The following is a 21,146-nucleotide window of genomic DNA, read 5'->3' on the forward strand; positions in this document are numbered from 1 at the left end:
GTCACAGAACTTGAGGATTAAATGGTATAAAGTAAAGGAAAGTTTGTGTAAACTACAAAATAACATAAGAAGTGTTATAAACACTTGTACTGTTCTCTGATTTCATGCATATTGTGTATTTCTCCAGGGGAGAGGCCATATCTTTTTGTTTCATCTTCTGTGACACCCCTTTCATTCTCTAGGTGCTGTGGGGCAGATAACAGAAATACTACAACCATATTGCCATGAACATGCAATGTGCAGTCTAAAATCTAAATTGTGTGTGCTTTCCCCTTCTTTTAACTCCCACAGTGGTCTCTGCAGCTGTTTATCACAGCTGACACTGAGAAGCCTTATTTTGAGACATGGCTGATAAATGCTTTTAAGATGGGGTCCTTGGACTGAAGAGAAAAGGCAGAGTTTCTGATGCGGTAATAGGATCAGATGTCCATCAGATCTCTCTTTTAATCAGAGGTTTAGTTATTTATTTCGTCACTGCACAGCTCCTTAGGATTTATTTCTCTTTAGTAAAAAACACATCTGAAGGATGTACAATGTTCAGAAAATAATCAGGAGACAAAAACTTATGAAACCATGCAAGCCTTGTTTGTCTTTTAATGACTAAAATGCATTACACACACACACAAATAAAATGCATTACATATTTTGTCATTTTTGTACACTGCATTTTAATGGCTGTTATATTTCCCTGGTTCAAGGGTTCTCTGTAGCCCTTGACTAATCTCCTTCCAGAAGGAGGCACCAGAAGGTGCCTCTAAATGTGTTCATAGCTTCATATTTACAAGTTTTTCTTTCCTTTTGCAATGATAGAATTGGCTAGAATTGCCAAATACAAAGAAAAACTTCAGCAAGTGCTAAATAATTCCCTTGTCAGAGTCTCTGGCCAAATTTGTTTAGTATTAATTAAAACTGGGAAGTGGATTTGGTCCAACGGATAGGGACATCCGCCTACCACATGGGAGGTCCAAGGTTCAAACCCAGGGCTGCCTGACCTGTGTAATGAGCTGGCCCACACGCAGTGCTTATGCATGTGAGGAGTGCCATGCCTGCCACACAGGGGTGTCCCCCACATAAGGAAGCCCCATGCCTAAGGAGTGTGCCCTGTAAGGAGAGCCGCCCAGCGCAAAGAAAGTGCAGTCTGCCCAGGAGTGGCTCTGCACACACAGAGAGCTGACACAGCCAGATGACACAACAAAACAAAACACAGATTCCCGGTGCCGCTGACAAGAATACAAGTGGGCACAGAACACACAGCAAATGCACACAGAGAGCAGACAACTGGGGGGGGAGGGGGAAAGGGGAGAGAAAAAAAATTAAAACTGGATGGTCACAAAGTTTGAAAGGATGAAGTTGTTAAGAGCTCTAGGTACAGGAGATCTGATTTTATCTCTCTTTCTAAATGGTAGATGAACAATGTTGGCATAGGTCAACTCATATTGGTAAATAGCTAGAACTTACTACATGCTAGGTACTGTTCAACGATCACTACATCTATTTGCTCACCTCATTAGTCTCCTCAAGAATCTTTCAAGGTAGCTATTATCATGATCCCCATTTTACAAAATAAATGTTTATAGAGAAGTAAAGAAACATGCCCACATCACACAGCCAGAATGGGTTTTCCATGTGGCCTGGCTTCATAGTGCTTGGAACTGCCATCTGCCTGAAGAAGGAATAAGATGATGTTCTTGAACTAATCCATTCCATGGATGTGAGACCCTTTAAATAGACTACATCAATAAGGCATGACACAGGTTGAGTCTCCACCTTCTTGCTAGGCCTTGTATAAACGGAGACACAGAGAGACACACAGGAAAGGGGAGCTGCCAATTTTGACCCTGCCCTGTGAGAAAGGACTCAAAGATTGCTAGTAGTTAAAGCTTAAGCACAAAACCCTTGAGAGCCTGGTCCCACAGATCAGCTCGAGGCTGAAGAGGCAAGCCATATGCCTAATAGCTCACAACTGAACTCAGGAACAAAGTAGAGCAGCCTAGACTGAAAAAGGAGTCCCAGAGAAAGACAAGCCCTTTGCCTGATTGCCCACAGCTGAGCTTTGGGGACAGTGGATTCTGGAGGGGAAGGCAGGGACCTCGGCAGAGATAAGTGACCATCTTGCCTTGCCATGTGGAAGGACTCCAGGGTCTGCCAGCAGACAGCCTTTGATGAGAAAGCATCTCTGATGGTACCTTGATTTGGACATTTCATGGCCTCAGAACCATAAGCTTTTACCCTAAATAAAATTCCTATTATAAAAGCCAACCCATTTCTGGTACATTGCATTGGTAACCCTGTGGCAAACTAAGCTTGTAATAGAAAAGCAAACTTGAAATAAAGACAGTTGGAGGAGCTCTCAGATTCCTTCACCTGAGATTACTAATAACTCCTTCTTACAGCTTCAGACCCACTTGCAACTCAGTCAACTTTCACAAGGGCAAGAAGCCTAATAGCAACTCTGCCACAATATGGAAATACAGAATTATTTGTGCTGGCACAGGCCCAGTGTCCCTTGAATGAGTCCTGAGTGTCCACTGCCATTGATTGCAGCCTTACCTTTCCCCACCTTTTACAGTTCTGACACAAGCTATTGCCTGAGGCTTTAGCTCAATTCTCTATCCTGCACTTTATATCTGGAGGACTGGAACTGCTCTGAATTCCAGGCAGCTTCTTTAGGACCCTTTGTCTGCCTAGCTCTTGTCAGTCATATCAGGGAAAAGGAGAGCAAGCCAGATCTTCCTCCCAATTCTGTTAGCCTTTGACTGGGACTCTGCTGTGAATAACCTAGAACCCTGGCAATGCTGCCTTGAATAATTCTGGCTGCTCATGGCAGGGACCCACCTTCTCCATTTAGCCCCATTGACTAAACAATTAACTTCCTTTGACAATATTCAACAGATGAATGCCATAGTAGGAGCCCCTTCTATAGATTTTCCAGTCCACTTACTTCCTATTCCCAGTCCCCCATCTTTCCTATCAAATTTTTTTACAGCATGCCCTGACTGGCCTGAATTGGGACATTTTTCTCCATCTGCAGATCCCTCTCACACATTTTGCTGTCAATTTCCCTGCGGTTATTCAAGTTCCACCATCATCACTACCAGGCCCAACCTTGGAACCTGTGAAGCCAGTGGTCTTGGGCTATAGTATCCACTTTTACGCTTCCTGGGCTATTTTGGAAACTTATCTTTTCCTGACTTCCAGTACTCCCACATTACACAAGTACCCTCATTCTCCCACACTTGCCTTACCTCTTTTTCCTCATATCTTGAGGCCACTGGTGACTTTAGTGACAATGAATTATTCATATAAACCAATCAGAGCCAATGCATTGGACAATTTATGACAGTTTCTCAGTGGATAATGCAGCAACAAAAGTGTTTTTTTAAATGGGGGAAAATCAAACAAATATAAAAAAGATGTTAATAAGTGAAATAAATGTTAATAGGCCTTCATATTTGTAAAATATTTCACAATTTCAAAGCTCTTTCCAATGTACTTTGGTAGATGGAAAAAATGGCCACAAAATCTTTGAAGCTCCTCCTGTCAAGCTCTCCCTCTGAATCAGGGTTTAGCTGTGTGACTTGCTTTAGCCAATGGGATATTTACAAATGTGATGCAAGCACACATCTGTGCATGGGGCTTGTCCTCTCTTGTTGCTCTTTGGAATTTTGAGACCATTGTGTGAAGAGTCTCAGTAAGCCCCCTACCCAGTTAGTCTGCTATCTGCCAGATAGGTGATGGATGCCATTCTGGACTAGATAACCTCAGCCAAGTCACCAGCAGATTTTAGAGACCAGATGTATCAACCCAGGTTCAAAGACAAGCCAACCAACTTGCAGAATCATGAAAAATAATAATTATTTTTTAAGCTACTGAATTTTGGTGTGCTTTGTCATGCACCAAAAAAAAAGCTGAGTGATGGATGCATGTTATCTCATTTGAGCCCCATGATTGCCCTATAGTGAGAGGAGATTAAGTAATTTGACGAAGATGCTCAACTTCTAAGTAACAGAGGTAGAACTAGCAAAGGTACATCCCAACTCCTATACCAGTGCATTCTCCACTATACCCTTTTGCTTCTCAGTCTGCCATAGAAGGACATGATGAGATAGAATAAAATAGTGGAACACTAGTATGGGAAGAGCCTTAGAGATAATCTTGTACAACTCCCTTATTTTTATGCTTGAGGTAACTGAGGCCCAGAATGGTTTGTTTTAGTTCTCAGAGCTTGTAAGGGGCACAGCAGTTATGATTACCTGGATTTTCTCTCTCCTGTTCTCATACTCTCTCTGCTTTACAGAGCTCCCTGACTTTACACCAGTCCAAATAAAATTCACTGTCTTAAGGAGAGATGGCAACAGGAAGGTGGAGTTTTGGTGGGGACAGCATTTTAGGCATGTGGCTAGCATATCTGTGTATATACTCATGTGTGTGGTGGGGGGATACTGCTTTTAGAACTCTCAAGTAGCAAGAAGTGGCTTGTTGCTCCTTCATCTGCCTAAAGCATACCTTTATTCATGTCTCTTCTCAGAGGAATCAGAGAGCCTACAGGACTTTACTGTTTGTTTTTAGCAGCCCTGTCTAAAAGACTTCTGGAAAAGAGCTTGATGGTCTGCAGCTCTCCTGTGGGGCCTCAGCAGTAGTTTTGCTCTGTGTACTAGAACCATCATTTCATGGTCTGACTTCAACGTTGAACTTCTCACCTTTGCCCAGAAATGGAAGTGAAAACTGACCCTGATTTTTGACAGATTACAGACAGAGGCATATAGAAGAAACACACAGTTCTCTTTCAGCCTACTTAGCAGTGAAGCTTCCATAATGCCCTTTCTTTGCCAACCTGCACGTATTCAAAATAGCCACCCACAAACTTTTGGGTACAAGTAAGCTTGTTTCATAATTTTGCCCACACCCTGACCCTGACCCTGACCCTGAGCCTGAATAAAGGCCTGCAAAGGAGGTAAAGGATCAGGTACAGGCAAGAGGCAGGGCACATAGTGGGTACCATTATGAAATAGCATTTTCCCTCTGCCATTGCTGATTTCAGACCTATCTTCTTGAATCTCATACTTGAGGTGAATTTATTTTATTCTATAAAACATCTCCATTTAGAGAATCATGTGTATTTTCCCCACAAACCATCCTATTATTAACACCATATATTAGTATTGTTATAGTTCATGAGAGAACATTCTCATATATTGTACAGTTAACCACAGTCCACCATTCACCATGGGGTTCACTGTGTTATACAGTCCCCTGCCTAGTATAATCTTCCAAACTATACACTCAGTGGCTTTCACTTTCACCACAGAGTTGTGCTATTATTAACTCAGTCCATTTCAGAACTTTTCATAACTCCAAAAGGAAAATCCCATACTCCCTTATACCCCCCATTATTTATCCTTAGCATTGATATAGTACCTTCTTTGCCATTTCTGTAAAAATATTACAATGTTACTGTTAACTATAGTCTATACATAGCTTTAGTTATATTTTCCCCATGTATCTCCATATTCTTAACACCTTGTAATAGAGGAACAATTTTGTATTTGTACCATTAACCACAATCATCATCCACCACAACAATTACTGGGTTATGCAGTCCCTAGATATCCTCTAGCTTTCTTTCAATTGACATTAACTTTCATAGATAACCCCTTTCAGCCACAATCATTTATATATCAGCAGCATTGATTATACTCATTACAATGTGTTATCATCAATTCTAACCATTTCCCCACATATACAATTTCCCTTATTAAACCTTCTACATGCATTCAGCATCAGCTGTCCATTTTCTTTTTTTTAAAAGATTTATTTATTTCTCTCCCCTCTCCCCCTCCCCCCCCCCTTGTCTGTTCTCTGTGTCTATTTTCTGCGTCTTCTTTGTCCACCTCTGTTGTTGTCAGCGGCACGGGAATCTGTGTTTCTTTTTGGTTGCAACATCTTGTTGTGTCAACTCTCCATGTGTGAGGCACCATTCCTGGGCAGGCTGCACTTTCTTTCGCGGTGGGCGGCTCTCCTTATGGGGTGCACTCCTTGCATGTGGGGCTCCCCTACACACAGCACTCCTTGCGCGCATCAGCACTGCCCATGGGCCAGCTCCACACGGGTTAAGGAGACCCAGGGTTTGAACCGTGGATCTCCCATGTGGTAGATGGACACCCTAACCGGTGGGCCAAGTCTGCCCCCAGCTGTCCATTTTCAACCCATGTTCTATCTTCTAGTAACCTCTGTAGTTAAACTCCATAAGTTTATTTATCCTAATTAGTTCATAATGGTGAGACCATACAATATTTGTCCTTTTGTGTCTGGCTTATTTCACTCAACATAATGTCCTCAAGGGTCATCTGTATTGTCATATGCATCCCAAGCTCATTTCTTCTTATAGCTGAATAGTATTCCATTGTATATATATAACACATTTTGTTTAGCCATTCATTGGTTGATGGACACTTGGGTTGTTTTCATTTTTCAGCAGTTGTGAATAATGTCACTATGGACATCAGTGTGCAAAAGGCAGTTTGTGTCCTTGCTTTTAGTTCCTCTGAATCTAATTCCTAGTAGTGGGATTGATGGATCACATGGCAGTTCTATATTTAGCTTCCTGAGGTACCTTTAAACTGTCCTCTACAGAGTCTGCACCATTTTACATCCCAACCAAGTGTGAAGGAATGTTCCCATTTTGCCACATCCTTTCCAGTACTTGCAGTGTTCATTTTTAAAATAATGGCCATTCTGTAGGGCAAGAAATGGTATTTCATTGTAGTTTTGATCTGCATTTCCCTAATAGCTAGTGATGTTCAGCTTCTTTTCATGTGCTTTGGAAAAAACTGTGTTCACATCTTTTGTCAATTTTTAATGGATTTGCTTGTCTTTATATCATTCAGTAGTTTGATCTCTTTATATAACAACCTTTAATTGCATATGTGGTTTCCAAAAATTCTCTCCCAGTGACTAGATTGCCTTTTGCCTTCTAAACAGTCATTTGAAACAACAAAAAAAAGTGTTTTATTTTGAGAATGTCCCATTTATTTATTTTGTTCACTTGTTTGTTCCTAGTGCTTTGGGTGTAAGGTTTAAGAAACTACCACCTAACACAATCTCACAATCATGTTTACCTAACTATTCTTCTGGGAGTTTTATATTTCAGCATTTATATTTCAGTCCTTCATCCATTTTGAGTTAATTTTTGTATAAGGTGTGAGATAGGGGTCATCTCTCTTTCTTTTAGCTATAGATATCCAGTTCTCCCAGCATCATTTTTTAAATAGACTGCTTTGACCAGTTGGATGGGCTTTGATAGCCTTGTCAAAAATCATGTGACCATAAATGTGAGGGTCTATTTCTGAGTTCTCAATTTGTTTCCGTTGGTAAATCTGTCTATCTTTATGCCAGTACCATGCTGTAGCTAGGTAATATGCTATAAATTTAGCAAGAGAGTCCTTCAACTTTGCTCTTTTTTAAAGACATCTTGGATGGAATTGTTGGAACAAGGCTGACCTGTTACAGATAAGGTTTAGCTCTCACTAAAAAAAAGAAAAAGCCAGAGCCTGCTGTGGGGACTTGCTTTGGGACACAGCAACCCAGGACACTGCTTACCAACTCCAGAAAGAATGAGGGTCAGAGACATGAAGAAGTAAAAACGAGTAATCTTGAGTAATTAAACCTCACGGCTGCCTGGGAGGGCTCCCCTCCCCCACTCCAGACATATTAAGTGAGGGTAAACTTATGGGGAATTGTATCTAACTGAGAGTAGAGCAGACGTCTACCTCTACAGGAAGGGGCTCTGAGTCATCTAGGAGGGTACTGGACAGATAGGGAAGTCAGGAATAATTTCTGGTTGCTTACTTCACTGGCTGGAAGCAGTACACATACCCAGCACTCCGGGCGGACAGACTAGCTGGAGCCCACGGCCCCCTGCTCCAAATGGGAGTGTGAGTGTGACGACAGATTCCCTGGGGAAGAGGGGTCTGGGAGGGTGGAGAGTGATTTATTTGCGGTGAGTTTAGCCAGCTGGGCCTCCCTGGAATATCGGAAGGGACCCGGATTCCACAGGGAGAGGAGAAGGGGATCGCCTCAGGCAGGTGGTCATGCTCAGCCTCCTAGGTAAGGAGAGGAGTTAAATCAGGGAAGAGGCAGAGAGGCAGCCATCACCACCACCCCTCAGGCTGCAAGAAAGATAATCTGCCCATAGGAAAAGGGGCGGATAGCCTTCTGAAAGGCTAATTAACCCAAGGAGCAGAATGGCTCAAGGAGGAATTCCCACCTAGCACATCTGAGGTCCCTGGTTTAATTCCTGGATCTTCCTTGAGAAGTGATTCACTAGATTATCAGACATCCAGCTGAAATTTTATGACAGGGAACATATAGACATTTTCTTTGTATTAGCTCTTCTTGAATCTCTTATTTTTTTCCAAAAAAATTCCTTTTCTTTCTCTTATTTTACTCACTAAAACCCAGTTCAAAACTTGCAGAGGACAGGCTGCAGGGTGAGTCATTGAGGAACACCAGCAACTGAGGAGAACCTTAGGGGTCTAAGAAAGAAGGCTGTTTTCCTGTGGATTTTGTTTTGTTCTGTTTTTCCTTCTTCTCTCTCCTTTTTTAAAAAATGAGTTTTTGCTGTCCTGTTTCTTGCTTGTTTTGTATCCCCTTCCTCTGTTTCTCTGCTTGTCTATTTTTCTTTTATATTCTTTTTGTCTTTTGGTTACTGATCTACTCTACCTACACTATTTCTTTTTACTCCTTCATCTTTATTTGTTTTCTATTGTTTTCTTTTGTTGTTCTTTCATTCCACCTCTTTTATTTGGCCTCCAATTTTTCTTGTTTGTATTTCTCCCTCTCTCCTTTTTTCTCTCTCTCTTTATCTCCCTCTTCTCACCATTCCATCCTTTTACTTCATTCTCTATATATTTTTTCTCTATTCTGTTTCTTGTTTCGTTGTTTCTCATCCTCTTCCCTAATCCTATTCCTCTGTGCTTCTTACTCGTGTTAATTTTTCATTTTCCTAGGTTTTGTAGGGTTCCTTTCTTACCTTTTACTATTATTATTACTATTATACTTTTGTCTTCCTATCTCTTTCCTTTTCTCTGGTCCTAATTCTTTTTTTTCCCAAAGGAACATAGATGTCTTTCACAAAAGACAGCTCAGTGGGGGCAAGATCCTGCCCAAGTGAACTGTTTAGGGAACTCACAGAGTAAGAGACTTCAGGGCATCGATCTGGAAAGACCTGAACAAAGAGATAAATTCCTCAAGGTGCTTCTGGCTTAATTCTTGCTTACTGTGTTTCCTCTTCCATGATTTCCTCTTTTCGGTGTATACTGATTTTGTCTACCAGTGCTTTCTCTTTTCCTTCCTTCATCTTTCTATTTTTCACTTTCTATTGTTGGTTTTACATTCTACCTCTCTTTGTTTAGTCCTCAGTTTTTCTGGATTTTCTATCTCCTCTATCCTGTTTCTTTTATTTTATTAATTTTTTTTCTTTTGGTCTTTTCTCTTTTCCTCTCTCCTCATCATTCTGTTCTTTTTAATTCTTTCTATATAATGTTCTTTATTTGGTTTCCCATTTCATTGTTGGAACTCCACTTTTTTATTCCTATTACTCTATACTGCTTACATGAGTTAAATATTCATTTTCCAATGTCTTATACAGTTCCTTTTCTAATGATTACTATTATTATTACTATTATCCTTTCACTTTTCTTACCTCTTTCACTTTCTCTGGCCCTCATTTTTTCCTTCAAGGGAACATAGAAAACAGCAAGGAGATAGAATAAGAACAAAGTGTCAAAGAGCAAATTTAACACACACAAAAACAGCAACTAAATAAAACCCTAGAGTAAAGAGAGAAGCTAATCAACTGAAAACCCATCAAGATAAAAAGATGATCAGAAAACAACAAAAAATTACAAACAATACTAAGAAACAGGAAGACGTGGCCCAGCCCAAAGAACAAACTAAAAACCAAGAAAAGATGCAGAACATCGAACAAATAATCAAAGTTGTCCAAATAAATATCATGGACCAACTTAATGAAATGAAGGAAGAGATTAAGGATATTAAGAAAACACTTGGAGAGCATAATGAAAAAATTGTAAATATGCCTAAAAAGATAATGGAAATGATGGTGATGGGTGGCACAATTAAAGAAATCAAAAATACACGAAGCACACAGCAGATTTGAACAGGCAGAGAAAAGAATTAGTGATGTGAAAGACAGTACATCTGAAATCAAACAAGTAGTAGGATAGATAAAGAGAAAAAAAATCCAGCAGGGCATTAGGGTTTGGAGTGACAATACAAAATGCACAAACATACACATTATATGCATCCCAGAGAGAGAAGAGAAGGGAAAGGGGATAGAAGGAGTGGAGGAAACAATTGCTGAAAACTTCCCAACCCTATTGAGGGACATGGACATACATGTCCCGGAAGCACAGTACACTGCAAACAGTATAAATCCTAACAGGCCTACCCCAAGACATATACTTGTTAAACTGTTGAATGCTTGAGACAAAGAGAAAATACTGAAAGTGGCAAGAGAAAAGAGATCCATCAATACAAGAGAAAAGAGATCCATCAATACAAGGGAAGTTCAATAAGATTAAATGCTGATTTCTCATCTGAACCCATGGAGGCAAGAAGGCAGTGGTATGATATAGTTAAGTTATTAAAAGAAAAAGACTTCCAGCTAAGAATTCTCTAGTTGGCAAAGCTGGCATTAAAAAATGGAGAGTTCAAGTAATTCACAGATAAGCAGAAATTAAGAGAGTGTGCCAACAAGAAACCTGCCCTTCAAGAAATACTAAAGGGAGATTTTCAGGTTGAAAGGAAAAAACAGGAGAGAGAGTTGAAGGAGAGCATAAGAACAACTAAAAATACAAAAAGAAATAAAAATAACAAATGACATATATAAACTCAAAGAAAATATGGCTAATGCAAGTAATTCCTTGAGAGTAATAACACTGAATGTTTATTTATTACCTTTTTTAAAAAGATACATCAATCACACAAAATGTTACATTAAAAAATATAAGAGGTTCCCATATACCCCATTTCCCACACTCCCCACTCCTCCCACATCAACAACTTCTTTCATTGGTGTGGTACATTCATTGCATTTGATGAATACATTTTGGAGCACTGCTGCATAGTATGGATTATAGTTCATGTTATAGTTTACACTCTCTCCCAGTTCATTCAGCGGGTTATGGTGGGATATATAATGTCCTGTCTCTGTCCCTGCAATATCTTTCAGGACAACTCCAAGTCCTAAAAATGCTCCCATATCATACATTTTTTCCCTTTCCGTGCCTTCAGCAACTCCCATGGCCATTATCTCCACATCAATGATATAATTTCTTCCATTTCTAGAGTCAATATATTTCTATAGTAGAATACCAGTAAGTCCATTTTTTTCAAAGATTTGTTTATTTATTTATTTCTCTCACCTTCCCCCCCACCCATGGTTGTCTGTTCTCTGTGTCTATTTGCTAAGTCTTCTTCTTTGTCCACTTCTGTTGTTGTCAGCAGCACGGGAATCTGTGTTTCTTTCTGTTCCGTCATCTTCTTGTGTCAGCTCTCCATATGTGTGGCACTATTCCTGGGCAGGCTGCACTTTCTTTCGTGCTGGGCAGCTCTCCATATGGGGTGCATTCCTTGTGTGTGGGGCTCCCCTACACGGGGGACACCCCTGCGTGGCATGGCACTCCTTGCACACATCAGCACTGCACATGGGCCAGAAAGTCCATTCTAATCCATATTTTATTCCTCCATTCTGAGGATCCTGGGATGGTGATGTCCAATCCACCTCTAAATTGAGAGGGGCTTAGATCCCACATGGACAATGGATGGGATTCTCCTGCTTGAGGTGTAGACTCTCTTGGTTCCTTGGTGTGGTGGTTGGCCATCCTGACCTTGAACACTAAATGTTAATGGATTAAACTCACCTGTCAAGAGACACAGATTAGCAGAATGGATAAGGAAATATGACCCATCTATATGTTTGTCTACAAGAAAACCACCTTAGAACCAGGGATTCAAGGAGGCTCAAAGTGAATGGCTGGAAAACAACCTTATAAGCAAAAAATAACCCAAAAAGGGGAGTATCTATCCTTAAATCAGCCAAAATAGACTTTAAATGCAAAACTATTGTAAGAGACAAAGACAAACACTATATATTAGTAAAAGGGGTAATCTTTCAAGAAGAAAGAACAATCATAAATGTTTATGCATCTAACTGCAGCACCTCAAAATACATGAGGTAAACACTGGAAAAACTAAGAGGAGAAATAGATGCCTCTACAATTATGAGGACTTTAATACACCAATATCAGCATTAGACAGAACATCATGACAAATAATCAGTAAAGAAACAAAGACTTTGAATAACACATTAGAGGATCTGGATCAAATAGACATATACAAAACACTACACCCAAAGACAGCAGGATATACCTTCTTCTTAATTGTACATGGATCATTCTCCAAGATAGACTGACTATATGCTAGGCCAGAGAAAATTTTTCAATTAATTCAGAAGGACTGAGATTATACAGAGTAATTTCTCTGACCACAATAGAATGAAGCTAAATCAGTAAGGGCCAGAGAACCAAATTAGACACAAAGATATGGAATTTAAACAAAACAATCTTAGACAAACAGTGGGTCAAGGAAGAACTGTCAAAAGAAATCAGTAACTTCCTTGAAATGAATAAAAATGACAACACAACATATCAAAACATATGAGATGCAACAAAAGCTGTACTGAAAGGGAAATTAATAGCCATAAATGCATACGAAGAAGAAGAAGAAGAAGAAGAAGAAGAAGAAGAAGAAGAAGAAGAAGAAGAAGAAGAAGAAGAAGAAGAAGAAAGAGCTAAAACTGAAGACCCAGTTGCATGCCTAGAAGAATTAGAAAAAGAACAATAAACTAAGCCCAAGGAAGTAGAAAGAAGGAAATAACAAAGATTAGAGCAGAGCTAAATGAAATAGAAAATAAGAAAACACTAGAAAAAATAAACAAAACCAAAGCTGGTTCTTTGAGATGATCAATAAAATTGACAAGCACTTAGCTAGACTAGCAAAGAAAAAAAGAAAGAAGATGAAAATACACAAAAAGTACACAAAATAAGAAATGAGGAAGGGGATATCAACACTGACCCCACAAAAATAAAGAGTATCATAAGAGGATACTTGAAAAATTATATTCCAACAAGAAGGATAATTTAGAGGAAATGGGCAAATTCCTAGAAACACACAAGTAGCCTGCATTGACAAAAGAAGAAATTGATTAACTCAACAGACCAATCACAAGTAAAGAGATAGGATCAGTCATCAAAAATCTCCCAACTAAGAAGAGCTCAAGACCAGATGGCTTCACAGGGAAATTGTATGAAGCTTTCTGGAAAGAACAAACACCAATCCTACTGAAGCTCTTCCAGAAAATAGAAGTAGAAGGAACATTGCCTAACTCATTCTATGATGCCAACATTACCCTAATAGCAAAGTCAAACAAAGATGCTGCCTACAACTCCAAGTAAGAGAATTGCATCCATCATGCATGTGGAATCTAAGCTCCCTCTTGATATAGAGGTGAAATGGACATAACCATCCCAGGGTCTGAAGGATGGAGCAATAGAGTATGGATTAGAGTGGACTTACTGATATTCTAGTATGGAACTATTGTGATTAGTAATGGAAAAATTGTAGCATTGATGTGGAGAAAGTGGCCACGGAAGCTGCTGAGGTTAGGGAAAGGGAAGAAGAAATATGTGGGGGCATTTTCAGGACTTGGAGTTGTCCTGAGTGGTACTACAGGGACAGATGCTGGACACTGTATGTCCTGCCATGGCCCACTGGGTGGACTGGGGGAGAGTGTAAATTACAATGTAAACCATTATCCATGTGGTGCAGCAGTGCTCCAAAATGTATTCACCAAGTGCAATGAATGTGCCATGATGATGAAAGAGGTTGATGATGTGGGAGGAGTGGGGTGAGAGGGGTGGGGGGGTCTATGGGGACCTCTTATATTTTTTGAATGTAACATTTAAAAAAATAAAGGCATAGAAAAAAAGACAAATTTCACACCAATCTCTCTAATGAACTTAGATGCTAAAATCCTCAACAATATACTTGCCAATCATATTCAGCAACACATCCAATGAATTATATACCATGACAAAGTGGGTTTCATCCCACTTTGGTATGCAAGATGATTCAACATAAGAAAATCAATGCAATACACCACATAAACAAATCAAAAGAAAAAAATCACATGGTCACCTATAAATGCAAAAAAAAAAATGCATTTGACAAAATACAGCACTCTTTCCTGATAAAAACACGAAAAAGATAGGAATAGGAGGGAACTTTCTGAACATGATGAAGGGTATATAGGAAAAACCCACAGCTAACATGATATACAATGTTAAAATCCTAAAACCTTTCCCTCTAAGATTGGGAAAAAGATGCCCACTTTTAGTCCTCCTATTTAACATTGTATTAGAAATACTTGCTTGAGCACTGAGGCAAGAAAAAAATATAAAAGGCATCCAAATTGGAAAGGAAGAATTCAAAATTCACTATTTGCACACAATGTGATCCTATACATAGAAAGCCCTGACAAATCTACAACAAAGCTTCTAGAATTTATAAATGAGCTCAGTAAAGTCTAAGGTTATAAGACCAGTGTGCAAAAATCAGTAGCATTTTTGTACACCAGTAATGAGCAATCTGAGAAGGAAATCAAGAAAAAAACACCATTTACAATAGTAACTTAAAAAGTCAAATACCTAGGAATAAATGTAAAAAAGATGTAAATTATTTATACATGGAAAACTACACAACACTGTTAAAGGAAATCAAAGAAGACTTAAATAAATGAAAGAATATTCCCTGTTCATTGATAGGAAGATTAAACATCACTAAGAGGTCTATCCTACCCACACTAATCTACAGATTTAAAGCAATCCCAATAAAAACAACACAGCAGTTTTACTGAATTGGAAAAACTACGAAATTTATTTGGAAGGGCAAGAATCCTGAAATAGCCAAAGCTATACTGAAAAATAAAAATGAAATTGGAGGAATCACACTACCTGACTTTAAAACATGTTACAAATCTACAGTGTTCAAAACTGCATGGTATTGGCACAAGGATAGACATATCAACCAACGGAACTGAACTGAGAATTCAGATATAAATCCTCACATATACACTCATCTGATATTCAACCAGGCCACTAAGCCCACCCAACTGGGGGAGAATAGCCTCATCAACAAATGGTGCTTGGAGAATTGGATATCCATAGCCAAAAGAATGAGAGAGGAACACGATCTCACACTTACACAAAAATCAACTCAAGATGGACCAAAGATCTAAATATAAGAGCCAAGACCATAAAGACCTTGGAAGATAATGTAGGGAAGCATCTATAGGACATTGTAGTAGGAAATGGTTTCATGAATTTCACACCCAAAGTACAATCAGAGAAAGAAAAAAATTGATAAATAGGATCTCCTCAAATTTAAGATAAATAGGATCACCTCAAAGGTGATTATCAAGAAAGTAAAAAGGCAGCCTACCCAATGGGAGAAAATATTTGGCAACCACATATCTGTTAGGAGCCTAATATCCAGCATATATAAAGAAATCCGACACCTTGAAAATAAAAAGACAACCCATTTAAAAGTTGGTAAGTGACTTGAAAATACATTTCTCCAAGGAAGTAATACAAATGGCTAAAAAGCACATGAAAAGATCCTCAGCATTACTAGCTATTAGGCAAATGCAAATCAAAATTACAATGAGATACCATCTTACATCCACTATACTGGGGGCTATTAAAAAACAGAGGACTGTAAGTGTTGGACAGGATGCAGAGGAATGGGAACCCTCATTGACTGCTGGTGGGAGTGTAGAATGGTCTGTAGAATGTGGAAAACATTCCCCACTAAATAGCTACTGTTCCAGCTAATCTATCCCTTGGGGCCTACAATGACTAACTATAAAACTACCATATGATTCATATAATCCACTGCTGGGTATATACCCAGAAGAACTGAAAGCAAGGACACAAACAGATATATGCACACCAATGTTCATATCAGCATTATTTACTATTGCCAAAAGCTGGAATCAACCCAAATGCCCATCAACAGATAAATGGATAAACAAAATATAGTGCATATATACAGTGGAATATTATTTAGCTCTAAGAAGGGATACAGTGTTAAGACACAGGATAACATGGATGAACCTTGAGGAACTTATGTTGAGTGAAGCAAGCCAGGCGTTGAAGGACAAATATTATTACATGACCCCATTGATATCAATTACGTAAATTGAGCATACTTAGAGAGTGAGTGTCTGGAAGATAAGTTTACAGGAAATAGAAAGGAAGAAGAAGGTTGTGAGCCAATGCCCATATGGACATAATCTATGATAAGGTGAAAGTGTGTAGTTGTGTATTGAAGGTATATGACAGGAGGGTAGTGATTCTATTGGGTTGGGCATTGCAGGTTTGATAAGTGGGTAGATTGGGGAGGGTGGGTTGGAAGGTCCATGGAACTGGGTGGAGGGTTGGGAGAGGGACCAGGTGAGCACTGGCAATTGGTAGGTATGTGATTGAAAGTATAAAATTGGGGATGCTCTTAAGACAATATGACCATGTTACTGGTTTAGGGTGTTAGATGGGGGGCATTGGGACAAGGTGCATCTGGAGCAAGCTTCTAGGAAGTGTGCATGTGATCATTTTGTCATAATGTGTTGTATCAGTGGGAGGAGACCCACATAATGAGTGGGAAGGAGTTGGTCTCCCTTCCTGGGGAGGACTGATATGTTCACAAGCAGGGGGCGGGAGTCTCTCAAGAGCATGGGCAGTTCCTAATAGGTGAGAAAAAACTAGTGTGTCAAGACCTCATAGTTGATGCAAGTAACTATGAATCTTGTCATCCAACAGGGAATCTAGGGGGTCATTGTAGGCCCCGAGGGATAGATTAGCTGGAACAGTGGCTATTTAGTGAGCAATGGAAGAGTTCTACATGATCTTGCAACGATGGTCACAGGCCATGTTAAAAATCATCAAAATTTATAAAATATATGGTCTAAAAGGTAAACCATAATGTCAACCATTGATCATGGTTAGTAAGCTATGTTTCACTATTTGTATATGAGTTGTAACAAAGGTACCACCCACATGTAAAAAGGTATTAATATGGAAGAAGGAAAATGAGGAGGAAGTTGGCTATATGGGAGTCTTCTGTATTCTGTATGTGACTTTACTGTGATCTAAAACTTCTTTGAAAATAAAATGGAAAAAAGCAAGACACTGGGGAATAAATGGAAGAAAATGTCACTCTACATACAGGGCAACAGATATTACAATGATGAAAGTGAAATGTCAAAAATTTTTCTTAAAAAATATTTTTCATTATTTTTAATATCCCAATCTTTTTTATTTTTATTTTTTAAAAATGTCTATGTATTTTATTTCTTATATTTAAACATATTATTATTTCATTTTCCTATTAATTGTATTTGGCTATTTTATTGGCTTCAGTTTTGAAGAAGCTTTGTATCACAGAAGGATTACAACTGGGGCAGGGTAGAATCATTGGTGTAGGGTGTCAGTGATGGGGGATACATGGGAGGAAGTTCCCCTAGGCATGCATATAATGTACACAAATGTGTTCAAATTCATGGGGCATTGTTACAGTGGGTGGAGTCTCACACAATAACCAAGAGACTATTGAATTCCCATCTTAGAGAGCTCTGCCACATTATCTAATGGAGCAGCAACAGTGCCCCAAGTGCATCAGCAATGACAGGCAAAGGAGGATGGTCCATTGATGGGCCCTTCATATTGATAACTGTGCTTATAAGTCTTTTCCTCTTGAAATTAAAACTTAGCCCAGTATTACAGGGTGCCTAACAGCTGCATCTTGAGAGCCTCCTTGTTGCTCAAATGTGTCTCTCTCTAAGCCAAACTCAACACATAAATGCATTACCTCCCCCCCCCCACCCAGCATGGGACATGATTCCCAGGGTTGAGTTTCCCTGTCACTGAAGGATTACTACCAAGTACCAACTAGCAATGCAACTGGAAAAAGACCTTGAATAAAAGAGGAAAAAGGTAAGGACAAATGATTTTATATGACTAAGAGACTTCAATGTGAGTTAGGAGGTCATCCCACAGGTAACACTTATGCACCTCTCAGCAGGATCTCATAGACTGATGAAGTGGATACTACCCCAAATAGTGGGACTCCTGAGAGCTCTGGAGACACCCAGGTCCTATGGTCAGGGCAGATAGCTCCAGAGTTGGGTGCCTTGCAAGTAGGCCCTGCAATGGAGTTTGTGCTTCTGAGAGTGACAGAGTTGGCCTCAATTATGACTTCCCTACACATGGTTCATCTGTCCCTTCTATTTGAACCTATAGTTTGTGCTGGAGTATGTAGATGTATGTCCTAAAGACTGGAATCTTTGGGCTGTCCATGTGCCAGGTGTGCCTGGAGCCTCAGTGGAGTTGCAACACCTACCCTCCAGTTCATTGACCTCACCCAGGACAACTAACAAGGAGGTAAGGATTGACAACTACCATACCAAGGGAACAAGAGAGCCTACAACTGCAATCAAGAGAGTCCCATCCATTGACTGTATGGGATCAAAGCCCTCTCAGTTAGAGGTGGAGTGGACATCACCATCCCCAGAATCCTCAGACTGGGGAATAAAATAAGGACCAGGATGGATTTACTGGTATTCTATTATAGACTTATTGTGATTCTAGCAATGGAACAAATTATAACATTGATGTGGAGGCAGTGGCCACTGGAGGTTCTGGGGGCTGGGAGAGGGAAAAACAGGTGTAATATGGGGACTTTTTCAGGACAAGGGAATCATCCTGAATGACATTGTAATGACCGATATAGGCCATTTTATATCTTCCCATAACATGCAGAATTGTGTGGGAGAGAGTGTTAACTACAATGTGAACTATGGTCTATGCTCAGTGGCAATGCCCCAGGATGCGTTTATCAATTGCAGCGAATATGCCACATTAACGAAGGATGTTGTTTATGTGGATTTTTGGCTATTCAGAGCCCCTTAGCCTGCCAAATAATTTGATACCTGGCTTTTCCATTTTTGTAAAAAATGCTGTTGGAATTTTTATTGGGATTGTGTGGACTCTGTAAATCAGTTTGGGTAAAATTTACATCTTAATGAGAGTCTTTCAATCCATGAACATGGGATGTTTTCCCATTTATTTAGACCTCCTTTTGTTTCTTTTAACAATGTTTTGTAGTTTTCTGAAAACAGATCTTTATGTACTTGGTTAAATTTTTCTAAATATTTGATTCTTTTAGTTGTTATTGTAAATTGATTTTTTCCCCTGACTTCGTCGTCAGATTGCTCATTAGTACTATATAGAAACACTACTGATTTTTGTGTATTAATCTTTTATCTCACTGCTTTGCTAAACTTCTATTAGTTGTAGTCATTTTGTGTGGCTATTTCAGGATTTCCTAGGTATAGGATCACATTATCAGGATATAGCAAACGTTTTACTTCTTCCTTCCATATTGGGTGCCTTTTATTTCTTTATCTAGCCTAGTTGCTGTAGGTAGAACTTTTAGCACAATATTGAATAACAGTGGTGAAAGTGGGCATCCTTGTCTTATTCCTGATCCCAGCCAGAAAGCATTCAGTCTCTCACCATTGAGTACCATAGTAGCCGTAGATTTTTCATGTATGCACTTAACCGTGTTGAGAAAGTTTCCTTCTATTCCTATTCTGTGTATTTTTATCAAGAAAGGGTGCTGTATCTTGTAAAATGCCTTTTTTTTTTGCACCAATGCAGATCACGTGATTATTCTTCTTAAGTTTATTAATGTGGTATACCACACTAATTGATTTTCTTGCACTGAATCACCTTTGTAAACCAGGGATAGAACACACTGGACTGTGGAGTATAATTCTTTTAATATGTTTTTGAATTTGGTTAACAAGTATTTTGTTGAGGATTTTTGCATCTATATTCATTAGATAAATCTGTCTGTAATTTTCTTTTTTCATAGTATCTTTGTTGGGCTATGGTATTAGGGTGATCTTAGCTTCAGAGAATGAGTTCAGTAGCATTTCCCCCTGTTCAATATATTGGATAAGTTTGAGCAAGATTGGTATTAAATCTTCTTAGAATGATTGGTAGAACTCACTTGCGGGGCCATCTCATCCTCGGCTTTTTTTTCTTGTGAGGTTTATGATGGTTGCTTCAATCTTATTACTTGTGTTTGGTTTGTTGAGATCTTTTATTTCTTCAAGGAGCAGTAGAGGTTGTTTGTATGTTTCTAGGAATTTGTCCATTTCCTCTACATTGTCTAGTTTTTTGGCAAACAGTTGTTCATAATATCCTCTTATGATCTCTTTTATTTCTGTAGCATCAGTGTAATGTCCGCCCTCTCATTTCTGATTTTATTTATTTGCATCTTCTCTCTTTTTTCTTTGTCATTTTACCTAAGGGCTTGTTGATTTTGTTGAGCTTCTAAAAGAATCAACTTTTAGTTTTATTGATTCTCTCTATTGTTTTTTTTTTTTTCTTCTCAATTTCATTTATTTCTGCTCTAATCTTTATTATTTCTATCCTTCTTGTTTTTGGAATAGTTTGCTGTTCTTTTTCTAGTTCTTCCAGATATGCAGTTAGATCTTCTATTTTAGCTGTTTCTTCATTTTTAGCGTAAGCATTGAATGCTATAAATTTCCCTCTCAGCATTGCCTTCACTCTGTTTCATAGGTTTTGATATACTGTGTTCTCATTTTCATTCATCACAAGATATTTACTGATTTTCTTTTGCAATTTCTTCTTTGACCCACTGATTATTTGAGTGTTGTCTAATCTCCATATATCTGCATATTTCCCCTTTTTACTGCTGTTATTGATTTCCAGAATCCTTCCATTATGATCAAAGACAGTACTTTGTATAATTCCAATCTTTTAAAATTTATTGAGACTTGTCTTGTGACCCAACATGTGGTCTATCCTGGAGAAGGATCCATGAGCACTTAAGAAGAATTCATACCCTACTGTTTTGGGGTGTAGTGCTCCATAAATGTCTGTTAGGTCTAGTTCAGTTATCATATTATTCAAGCACTC

This window comes from Dasypus novemcinctus, chromosome 11 (assembly GCF_030445035.2).
Source record: "Dasypus novemcinctus isolate mDasNov1 chromosome 11, mDasNov1.1.hap2, whole genome shotgun sequence".
Lineage (NCBI taxonomy): Eukaryota > Metazoa > Chordata > Mammalia > Cingulata > Dasypodidae > Dasypus > Dasypus novemcinctus.